The sequence below is a fragment of the Canis lupus genome, chromosome 12, assembly GCF_003254725.2.
Source record: "Canis lupus dingo isolate Sandy chromosome 12, ASM325472v2, whole genome shotgun sequence".
Classification (NCBI taxonomy): domain Eukaryota; kingdom Metazoa; phylum Chordata; class Mammalia; order Carnivora; family Canidae; genus Canis; species Canis lupus.
The window spans coordinates 63,387,112-63,399,453 of NC_064254.1; the positions used below are offsets into that span (position 1 = coordinate 63,387,112).

At 37.4% G+C, this 12,342-nt stretch overlaps 1 pseudogene; it reads left to right on the forward strand.

Moving 5' to 3' along the window:
• The window catches only part of LOC112658332 (40S ribosomal protein SA-like), a 146,776-nt pseudogene extending 134,806 nt beyond the window's left edge, over positions 1-11,970 (forward strand).
• Positions 11,971-12,342: the final 372 nt, after the last annotated feature.

The window sequence follows — 12,342 nt, forward strand, 5'->3', positions numbered from 1 at the left end:
ACTTTCTTGTTTCACTTTTCTTCTCTGAGGTTAAAGAGACACTGGTATGGGGGCAGGGAATACAGGCCCATTCTGGGGCAACTATATTGATTAATCTGTATCTACATACAAATAGCATGGTAATGTTTTTGAAATATTAATTAAAGTTTCAGGGTTTTTTTTCCCCCTGGTATTTTCTTTTACATCCTCACCCCTGAGTCTTCTCATTTAGTCACTTCAATTGACTCACATCCACTGTTTAAAGAGATGTGAACACAAAATGCTGAAGAAAAAGGATTCTACTTCTTAGATATTAAGTTGCAGAAGTAGAGATCTTTAAGGGTCAAAGCGTGGATCCCTAGCACAGAAACAATTTGAGATGAAGCCTTGAGAGGAAGAATAAGTTTTCCAATAGGCATGAAACTAGAAATGACGTGAGGGGAAGCTCTATAGCTGGTAAACCAGGGAACAAGAGGGCTGAATGGAAGGAGTTAAAGAAACAAAATGTCAGGATAACTGTGTATTAGCTGCTGTAACAAATTATCACAGACTGGGTGACTTAAAGAACAGAAATGTATTGTCTCATAGTTCTGGAGGCTAGAAGTCAGAAATCAGAATGTGAATAGGATTGGTCCTTCTAAGGGCTGTGAGGGAGGACCTGTTTCAGGCCTTTCTCCTTGGCTTATTGGTAGCTGTCTTCTTTCTCTTTTTACATGGTCTTCCCTCTACAGTATTTCTATGTCCAAATTTCCTCTTTTTATAAGGTTACCAGTCATATTGCATTAGAGCCTACCCTAATGACCTCTTTTGAACTTGATTACTTCTGTAAGGCACTATCTTTACAGATAGGATAAAGACTTAAAGGTCACATTCTGAGGTGCTGAGGTTTAGGACTTCAACATATGATTGGGGGCAATGGTTGTATGTGACACAACTCAATCCATAACAAGCTGGAATGTGAGATTTTTCATGAAAGGATCCTATGGATGTTTACTCACCACAATAGCACCCAGCTTCCCCAAGAAGTCTTCCATCACTAGAGTCCTGGAGCTACATGGAGCTGAGGCAGCCTAAGCATGCCACTCAATTCCTTTCACCCACTTCCTGAACCACAGAATCTGTCACTCTTATCATCATCTAGTGGCAATTTCTCTTTGTCCAGTAAGACAATTGTGCATCAGCAGGAATCACATCCATCTGTTCTCTAACACTTGGGGCTGCCTCATCCAACTTGACCTACAGAGAGAATCCTCTTGTATTGATCCCAGACAGATGCAGCCATCAGGTCAACAGACCCCTCATTATGCAGCAGCACATGTCAGTGTTCTTGGAAGGTCCTTCTATCACTACCATGGTGGAGCTATAAAGTATTAGCTAACAAGGCCATCAACAGTGGAGCAGTGCTAAAATCCATTCCTGGAATAGATAATATGCAAAAGAGAGATATTTTTCTTACATACATCTTCTTCTTTAAGGGTTTTGTTTTCATGGTCCTGTTTCTAGATTTAATAGTTAGGGATTAAATTAAAAGTCTGAGAGTCTGCCTTCTAATTCCTAACTTGAGTCCATGTTTTCAATGTACTTATTAAATGAAATATGGTATGAAAACAGTACCAAACACAAGGATGGAATTCAAAAACACAGGTCTGCTTTCTAATTTTATAGAGAGAAATCTCATTAATCATTACACACCATATAAAATAATAAATGTCCTGTAATCACATGTAATAACATATAATGACAAGTAATATTCAGTGTTATGGTTTTCTCCATGATTTCTAAGGTCATGGCTGAAAAATTCAAAAGGAAGTTTGAGTGTAATTTGCTTCCCCTCTTCCACTAATATTATTAGACACACTTTGAACACAAATTTTGTGAGTTCTGCAAATTAAACCAAATTGAGCTCCTGTTCAAACCAAGTTAACACAAGTCTTAAAGGGCAGGAAGTAGGTAGGGTAAAGAAAGTATCTGAAATCAGTTCAATTTAAGAATCACTTAATCACACACACACACACACACACACACACACACACCAAAAAAGGAGGGGGATCTCTGGGTGGCTCAGCAGTTAAGCACCTGCCTTCTGCCCAGGGCGTGATCCTGGAGATCCGGGGTCGAGTCCCACATCAGCCTCCCTGCATGGAGCCTGCTTCTCCCTCTCCCTGTGTCTCTGCCTCTCTCTCTCTCTCTCTCCATGTGTCTTTCATGAATAAACAAATAAAATCTTTAAATAAATAAAAAAAAAAGGAGTCACTTCATCACTGCAGTGATGATTCTGATGTATCAATTTCTACCTGGGAGAGACCTTCAGTAGCCTTGTTAACTATTCTCAGAGGCATCAATGCTATGGTAGATAAAAAGACAAAAAATGCTGGGCCTCTTTAAATGGTATAGTCAAATATTAGAGAAACTATAATTATTGTCTTGTAGTAAAGTAGCTATGTCACCACACCTCAATATAGATGAAAGCATGAGAGAAAACTCAAAAAAATAAAATTTAGGGATCCCTGGGTGGTGCAGCGGTTTGGCGCCTGCCTTTGGCCCAGGGCGCGATCCTGGAGACCCGGGATCGAATCCCACGTTGGGCTCCCGGTGCATGGAGCCTGCTTCTCGCTCTGCCTGTGTCTCTGCCTCATTCTCTCTCTCTCTCTCTGTGACTATCACAAATAAATAAAAAAAAAAATTTAAAAAAAAATAAAAAAAAAATAAAATAAAATAAAATAAAATAAAATTTAAACTATTATGGAACTGTAGTGGTTTCTAAATTAAGATCTATTTTTAAAAATTAGAAATCTTCAATTTGGCAAATAAAGCCAAAGAGTTGTTATGATTAAAGTTCCTAAAGTTTCCGTTCTGGAAAATGGAACTTATGTCCTCTCCCAATACTGGCCACATCCAAAAGGAATGCTATTCCCAGTTACTGATATTATGTTGATTATAAGATATAGTCTGAAAATATCTCTTGGATCCCTAAATATAATCATTTTTTTATTCTTATTTTTCCTTTGTACAATTCAAGATGGGGGTTGGATAGAGTCATCCAATCGTATGTTTCCTACACAGCGAGGCTGGTTTCATTTTCCTGAGACATAGCTACCTACCTTCTCATTGGTCAGTTTTTCTCCAGCTATCCTAGCACCCTATAACCCTAGGGTATTTCCTTTAAGGATCGAGAACTCCCCTTCAATCACATAGAAATTTTCTCCAACTTTCTTCCCTTTATACCATTGCCTGTGTAAAGATTAAATTCCCCCTTAATTATTCCAATTTCCTTCTTGACAAATTTCTTGAAATAATTGTTTATATAGATTACACCTACTGATTTCATTTCTATAACCTCCTGCAGAGCCTAATCCACTGCCAACTGCTTAATTTCTTTAATACTCCCTTGAAATGTTACACATCAAGGTCATTAGTGACTTAATTACCAACTTTAATACCTATATCATCCCCCTTCTTCTTGAAAGTCTATATGCAATGGCTTCCAGAATAAGATTTTTGCCTGAATTTTCAATTATATTTTTGACTGTTCCCTCATGTTCTATCCTCAGTCCTCTCCTCTTCCCATTCTCTGAATTCCTATAAATTCCCATCTGCATGCAATTTACTTTCAAATTTTTATGTCCTACTCTGGTCTTTCTTCTAAACTTAGAATTATATTTTTAATTCTTTCACATCATTTATTATATTGCATTGCAATTATCTATTTATGATCTGCAATGCTCAAGATACTCTAATTCCCTCAAAGCAGAAACCATGTCTTTCTTTCCCTCCCCAGTCTTCTGGTTTTTCTTCTGTCATCATCCAACAGGTCTTCAGAGTAAGTCAGCCTGTGCAGGTAAGTCTTATGAGAAAGGGGGCATTTGACCAAAACCTGGAAGTAAGCAATGGAATGAGGTTTATAAATAACTGAGGAAGAGCATACCAGGCAGAGGGAATAGCCAATGTGAAAGACCTAAGTTATGAGTGTGCCTGGTGTATTCATAGAACACCACAGAAACCGTTGTGCCTAGAGTAGAGTATGTAGGAGATAAAATTAGAGAGCTAACAGGGGGCAAAGTTCTTATAGGGCTACACAGGGCTTCAGATTTTTCTCTGAATGAAAGTGGGTGCCACTGGGGAGTGTGAGGCATAAAAGTACCATAAACTGATGTCTGTGTTTGTGTGTGTGTTTCAGCCACTCTGGTGCTACATCAGATATGCTCCATCAAGGTGCTCCATCAAGACTGTAGGGCGAAAAGAGAAAAAAAAGACTGTAGGGAGAAAAGAATGGCAGCAAGGAGATTAGTCTGCAGGACTTTACAATAAATAGTCTACGCAAGAAATGACAGAGATAGTAGTAATGTTGGTGACATTAAATGGACAGATTCGGATTATGTTTTGAAAACAGATTTTTAAAAAAGATTTTATCTATTTATTCATGAGAGACACACACAGAGAGAGGCAGAGACACAGGAAAAGGGAGAAGCAGGCTCCTGCATGGAGCATGATGCAAGACTCTATCCCAGGACCCTGGGGATCACAACCTGAGCTGAAGGCAGATACTCAACCACTGGCCACCCAGGTGCCCCTGAAAACAGATTTAACTTGGATTTTTCTGACATAAAAAATAAGGAGTCAAGGATGAGATAAAAGTGTTTGGCCAGAGAACTCTAAGGATGGAGTTCCCATTAACTAAGATGGTTTGAAGGAAAGGAATATAATAATCAGATTGCTGTAAGTTGGGTCGCTATGGAGGTTATATAAGGACTGTTTTGAGGGAGCAGGACTGGGGTCAGGTTGTGACAAGTTACCAGGCTGGTGCAGTAGTCTAGGAAAGAGATCATTAGAACCTGCCCCAGAGCAAGGTTTGCTGAGATAAGATGAAAGAACCGATTCAAGAAATATTTCAGCGAAAACTATTTTCTGTATTTATAGATAACTGTTGCAAAAAGGAGTCATGTTGAAGGATATAATCTTGAAATTTAAATTTTGAAAAAAATAAAAACAAATGTCCAGCTCAACAGAACTTGTAAATTCTTTCTGTGTGAGAGTTCAGTGATACATATCCTTTTTTGAAATAATCGTTAAATGTAATGCTGGATTAGAACCATTTTGCTTGATTAGTGGTTTTTTTTTCTTTTTAAAGAATTTCTAATATATATTTGCTGAAAAATTATCTCCCAAGGAGGATGATAAAAGGAAAAATTGTAATTAAAATGACAGCAATCATCACTGAATATTCATTGAGAATCCACAGTACTTCAAAATAATGAATTATGAACTCCAATGAGAATAATAAAATGCATTTTACCTCTACTTTTCAAAGTAAACTGGGTGACGGGCATTAAGGAGGGCACATGATATGATGAGTACTGGGTGTTATAGGCAACTGACGAAATCACTGAACTCTACATCTGAAACTAACGATGTACTATATGGTGGTTAATCAAACTGAAATAAAAAAAAACTTTTCATTCAAACATAATATCCATAAAAATAAGTACATAAATCTTAAATATACATCTCAATGAATTTTTACAATGTGAACATATCCATGTCACCAGCACCCAAATTAAGAAACAGAACATGTCCAGCTCTCAAAACTCCCCCCTTGTTTCCTTCTCATTATAACCCCCCCTTCCCCCCCCCAGGCAGTCTCCTGATTTGCATCCCTATGAAAGAGCTTTGCCAGTTTTCAGCTTTATGTAAATGAAATAATATAAATAGTATCCTTTGTATCTGGCTTCTTTCCCTGAACATTATCTTTGTGAGATTCAGTCATATTATCCCATGTACTCCATTCATTTTCATTGCTTTATATATTTTAATTGGTTGAAATTCACACAATTCATTTGCCCATTATACTATTGATGGACATTTGTGTTACTCCCAGTTTCTAGCTATAATGGGCAGCACCATTATGAACATTCTTGTAGTGTCCTTATATCTATATATGTATATACATACGTGTATATATAGATATAAACCTGCTGGGTATATACTGAGAGTAAAATTCCTAAGTTATAAATTATGCATCTATTCAACTTTGATTGATACTGCCAGACAATTTTTCCAAAGTGCCTGTTACATTGTCTTTATTTTTTCTGTTTAAATGTTTAGAAAAATACTCCATTCTAGAATGGATTTTGATCTTTTCAGGAAATAATTTAATCATACACCCCAAATTTTGTTATGGCAAGCTCTGTATCAGAGTCAATTACAAAAGATCTGACTATGTAAGGAAATTATTTTAGAGATGTAGTTTACATAAGACATAGTAAGAAAAATCAAAAAGCTAAAGAAAAGATAAATAATGTGCAGTAATAATGATAATAGCTAAGTTTGTTTTGAGCAGGTAATGGCTCCCCACATAAAGGAGACAAGACAAAAGAAGGATGCAGCTTCTTTCATTCAAATGTCGCAGCATGGGTGTCTTTGTGTCTCACTGGGCCAAAGTCTAGCCATTCTGAGGGCATTTGGTCAAGTTACCAAATGGCATAGCTGTTATGTTTAATATGCTGTTTAGTGCCATATCCTCAGCTCTCAACACAATATCTGGCACAGAGTAGGTGCTGAGTATATAACTGTCAAATGAATACATAAATGAATTATTAATAGAAGTAACTGCTGGGAAAACATCTGATTGGGAAAGATGAGCCTGAAGATTTATGCTACTGACCTAATCACACCATAAAACTGTCTCTTTGTTCTTTAGTTAAATGTGTGACCTGGAATCAGCTAGGTCATCCTGCCCTTCAGGCTTCAAATGAGTTGGCTCAAACCACCAGCACCTATGTCCTGGGAAAGCCAATGTTTACACAAATCCCTCCTGAGAATCTTGGAGGAATTTCCATTTTTGTTCATCACCGATGGTTTTATACTGTCAGATCCATTGGATTAGTTCATCTTGTGAAGCATCTTGCCATATTCTGTATGCCCTCCTTATCCTATACTGTGTGGTCTTATACTGGACACCAACTTGATTCCTTTCTGTCTTCAAAATACCACCAGTGCAGTACCATATGTGCAGCAAGTTTTGAATAAGGCTTGGAATAGTAGAGGAAGCCTACATCCTGGAACCACAAATAACTTAAAATTGGCTAGTGGACCACCTTGTTTTAAAATGTGTCAGATATACTGACACCTAGAATCTTACTACTAGTAAAGTGTCTTACTAAAAGTAGATACTTTTCTCCAGGAGTTGCAACCTTCTGACTAATTGGTCAGTCTTCCTTTTCTTGACCCATCTTCTCCCCTTCTCTTCTTTCAAATGCTTGTTAACTTTATATGCAAAAAGTTTTAGTTTTCTGGATTGATCTATTCTAAAGCTCTCTACCTCCCACCTTCCATTCTTTCCACCCTAGCATCTATCTGTCATACAACAGTCAGAGCAATCTTCTTAAAATGTAAATCTCCTGCTCCAAACCTAACCGCTCCCCTCCCGATAGCATCCCTCTCACTTGAATGAAAACACAAACTCCTTGCCAGCACTACCAAATCTTACATGCTTTGGCCCCTGTTGCATCTCACACTTCATTGCCTTCTATTCTCCTTCTTACTCACTATTCTCCACTTGCCCTGGTTTACTTGTTATTCCTTAAGCACGTTAAGTTCATTCTGCTCTAAGGCTGTTCTCCTTGATACTTCCTTCTGCTTAGATCTTTACAGCTCTGTGTCTTTCCCACCATCTAGGAATGAGTTGGCTCAAACCACTGCTCAAATGTCACTTCTTCAAAGAGACCTTCACTATCTATATAAGTAGCAATCTCCTTTCCCCATTTTCTCTATAGCTCTTACCACCATTTGCAACCATTTTTAAAATTAATTCTTTCTTTCTATGTATGTATGTAAGTATGGATGGATGTATATCTCCCCAGACTAGAACCAGTGTGGTGTGAAGGTAGAGAATTTCCTGTCTTTTTTTACTTGAGTATCTCAGGACCTAAAAATTTACACATAAACATTTCCTATATATATGCTGAATGAAGGAGTGAATGAGGGAAAGAATACTTTGTCACTCTCTCCCTACTGAACTTGTACTCCGGACTTCAACTTATATTATCTGAAGATATTGATTAATATGATTAGCTAACAACAACAACGACAAAAATATGAAGAGCAAAGGTGATATTATGCTTCCTGACTTTAGACTATATTACAAAGCTACAATAATTACAAGAGTATGGTATTGGCACAAAAACAGACACGTAGATCAACAGAACAGAATAAAAAGCTCAGAAATAAATCCACACCTATATGGTCAATTAATTTATTCAAAGGAGGCAAGACTATACAATGATGAAAAGACAATCTCTTGGATAAATGATGTTGGGAAAACTGGACAGCCACATGCAAAAGAATGAAACTGGACCACTGTCTCATACCAAACACAAAAAATAACTCAATATAGATTAAAGACTTAAATAGAAGACCTGAAACCATAAAACTTCAAGAGGAAAACAGGCAGTAAGCTCCTTGACACAGGTCTTGGCAATGATTGTTTGGATTTGACAACAAAAGCAAAGACAACAAAAGCAAAAACAAATATGTGGACTACCTCAAACTAAATGGCTTCTGCACATCAAAGGAAGCCATCAACAAAATGAAAAGTCAACCTATTGAATGGGAGAAAATATTTGCAAATCATATATCTGATAAATAGTATCTAAAGTCAGGACACCTGGGTGGCTCAGCGGTTTAGCGCCTGCCTTCAGCCCAGGGTGTGATCCTGGTGTCCCGGGATTGACTTCTGCATCGGGCTTCCTGCATGGAGCCTGCTTCTCCCTCTGCCTATGTCTCTGCCTCTCTCTGTCTCTCATGAATAAATAAATAAAATCTTTTTTAAAATAGTATCTAAAGTATACAAGGAACTCATATAGCTCAATAGCAAAACAAAAACAAAAAACTGATTAAAAAATGGGCAGAGAGTCTGAATAGACATTTTCCAAAGACGACAGACAGGTAGTCAACAGCAGGTATATGAAAAGGTGCTCAACATCACTAATCACCAGGGAAATGCAAATCAAAACCACAATGAGATCAAAAAGGTAAGAAATAACAAATGCTGGTAAGGATGTGGAGAAAAGGAAAACCATGTGCACTGTTGGCAGGAATGTAAATTTGTGTAGCCACTATGGAAAACAGTATGGCATTTCTTCAAAAAATTAAAAATAGAACTATCATATGATCCAACAATTCTACTTGGAAATATTTATCCAAAGGAAGTAAAATCACTAACTTATATGGAAGCAACTTAAGTGTCCATTGATAGATGGATTTTAAAAATGTGGTATTAGGGATCCCTGGGTGGCGCAGCGGTTTAGCGCCTGCCTTTGGCTTAGGGCGCGATCCTGGAGACCCGGGATCGAATCCCACGTCGGGCTCCCGGTGCATGGAGCCTGCTTCTCCCTCTGCCTATGTCTCTGCCCCCCCCCCCCCCGTGACTATCGTAAATAAATAAAAATTTAAAAAAAAATAAAAATGTGGTATTATATATGTTTACTATGAAATACTATCAGCCATTAATATGGCTGATATTAAGAAGAAAATCTTGCCCTTTCTGACAACATGCATGAATATTGAGGGCATTATGGTAAGACAGACAAAGACAAATATCAGATAATCTCATTTATATGTACAATCTAAAAACAAACAAAAACCTAAGCTCATAGGTACAGAAAACAGATTGGTGCTTGCCAGAGGTAGGGGGAGGAGGTGGGTGAAATGGGTGAAGGTACTGAAAAGGTACAGACTTTCAGTCATAAAATAAGTAAGTCATGGGGACATAATGCACGATATGGTGACTACAGTTAATAATACTGTTTTGTATATTTGGAGGTTGCTAAGAGAGCAAATCTTAAAAGTTCTTACCAAAAGAAAAACAAATCTGTAACTACGCAAGATGATGATGTTAACCAGATCCATGGTGGTGATCATTTTGCAATGTATATAAATACTGAATCATTATGTTATATTGCTTAAGCTTATACAATGTTATATCTCAGTTACATCTCAATTTAAAAGAGAATTTTACTAGAGGAACTGTTCTACAAAAATGAACAAAGTTTTTTAGGCAAAAGGAAATTATGTCAGATGATAATTTGGATCTACACAAATGAATGAAGAGCTCTGCAAATGAAAAACACATGAATAGAAATGCTTTCCTAGTTTGAAACTTCTTTTACAGATCATTGACTGACTAAAGCAAAAATAATAATGAATTTTCAAGTTTATAGTACAGTTGACCCTTGAACAACATGGGTTTGAACTGTGGAGTTCTACTTTTATACAGATTTTTTTATATAAATATAGTACTGTAAATGCATTTTCTTTTCTTTATGATTTTCTTAATAACTTTTTTTTCTCTAGCTTACTTTATTGTAAGAGTATAGTATATAATACAGCACACAAACTATGTATTAATTGATTGTTTATGTCATCAGTAAGGTTTCCTGCTAACAACAGGATTTAGTAGTTAAGCTTGGGGGGAGCAAAAGTTATACATGAATTTTGGACTGTGAAGGGGGGTCAGTGCCCCTAATCCTCACACTGGTCAAGGGTCAGCCATATATGTAAAAGTGAAATGTTTTCACAATAACACAGTGGTAGGTAAATGGAAACCTTCTGTTACGAGTCTTATATGTGCATTGAAGCTAGACAGTAATAATTTAAAAACGTATATTATAAACCCTGGAGTAACCACCAAAACAGTAAAACAAAGTGGTATAGCTAACAAGCCAGTAACGGAGATAAAATGGAATTTAAATAAAAACTAACTTAACCTAAAAGAAGTCAGGGGAAAAAATTTTTTTAAAAATCAGAACAAAAAGCAGATGGGACTGCTGGAAAATAAATAGCAATATGTTGGATTTAAATCCAGTGATATTGATAACTACATCAAATATCATGACCTAAATAAACTTAAAAGGCAGGTAAGATAAAAAACCAAAACCCAATTATATGCCCTCTATAAGACCCATAAATACTAAGACAAAGATAAGAGTAAAGTTAATGAATGGGAAAAGATACACTATAAAAACATGAATAAAACCAAAGCTAGACTTTCCTTACTACCCAGAGAGAGGTCCATACAACATTGTTCTGCACCCCTGTCATAATTTAAAGGGGAACTTTCACGATGTCCAGAGTCCTGATGTCCTAGCAATGAGGGAGGAGGATGTCCTCAAATTTCCTGCAGCAAGAACCAACTTATATGGTACCAACCTTGACTTCCAAATGGAACACTACCTCTACAAAAGGAAGTGTGATGGTATCTATATCATAAATCTGAAGAGAACCTGGAAGATGCTTCTGCTGGCAGCTCATGCCAGCGTTGCCATTAAACACCCAGATGATGTCAGTGTCATATCATCCAGGAGCAGTGGCCAGCAAGCTGTGCGGAAGTTTGTCGCTGCGGCTCCTGGAGGCACTCCTATTGCTGTTTGCTTCACTCCTGGAACCTTCACTAAACCAGATCCGGGCAGCCTTCTGGGAGCCAAGACTTCTGGTGGTTACTGATCCCAGAGCTGACTACCAGCCTCTCACAGTGGCATCTTATGTTAACCTACCTGCCATCGCTCTGTGTAACACAGACTCTCTCCTCTGTGCTGTGTGGACATTGCCAACCCTTGCAACAAGGGGGCTCACTCCGTGGGTTTGATATGGGGGCTGCTGGCCAGGGAAGTTCTGTGTATTTGTGGCACCACTTACCATAAACACTCATGGGAGGTCATGGATGATCTCTACTTCTACTTCAGAGATCCTGAAGAGATTACAAAGTAAGAGCAGGCCAATGCTGAAAAGGCTGTGACCCAAGAGGAGTTTCGAAGTGAATGGACAGCTCCAGCTCCTGAGTTCACTGCTACTCAACCTGAAGTCACAGACAGGTCTGAAGGCATGCAGGTGCCCTCTGTGTCTATTCAGCAGTTCCCTACTGAAGACTGGAGTGCTCAGCCTGCCCCCATTTTAAATTTACTTGAACATCATTTTTTCAAAGACAGGAACTATTAAAGCTCACTCAAGAAAAAAAAAAAGGAAAAAGGAAATAAATCATCTGAATATCTACTAAAGACATTGAATTTGTAGTTTAAAAAAATCTCCCCATGAAGATTATGTCCGGCTTTAATAGTTAATTCTACTAAGCATTTAAGGAAGAAATAATACTAATTCTATATAAACTCCTAGAAAATAAAAGTGAGTGGAATTCCTTTCATTTCTAAGATCAGTATTACCCTGATTCAATACTGAAGATATTATAAGAAAAAAATTCACAGAATATTAAGATAATAAACCAAGTCAAAGTTATTTCAAGAATTCAAGGTTTGTTTAATGTTGGAGACTCAGTTAGTATAAATTCAGCAAATGAGCAGCCTTTAATGAAGG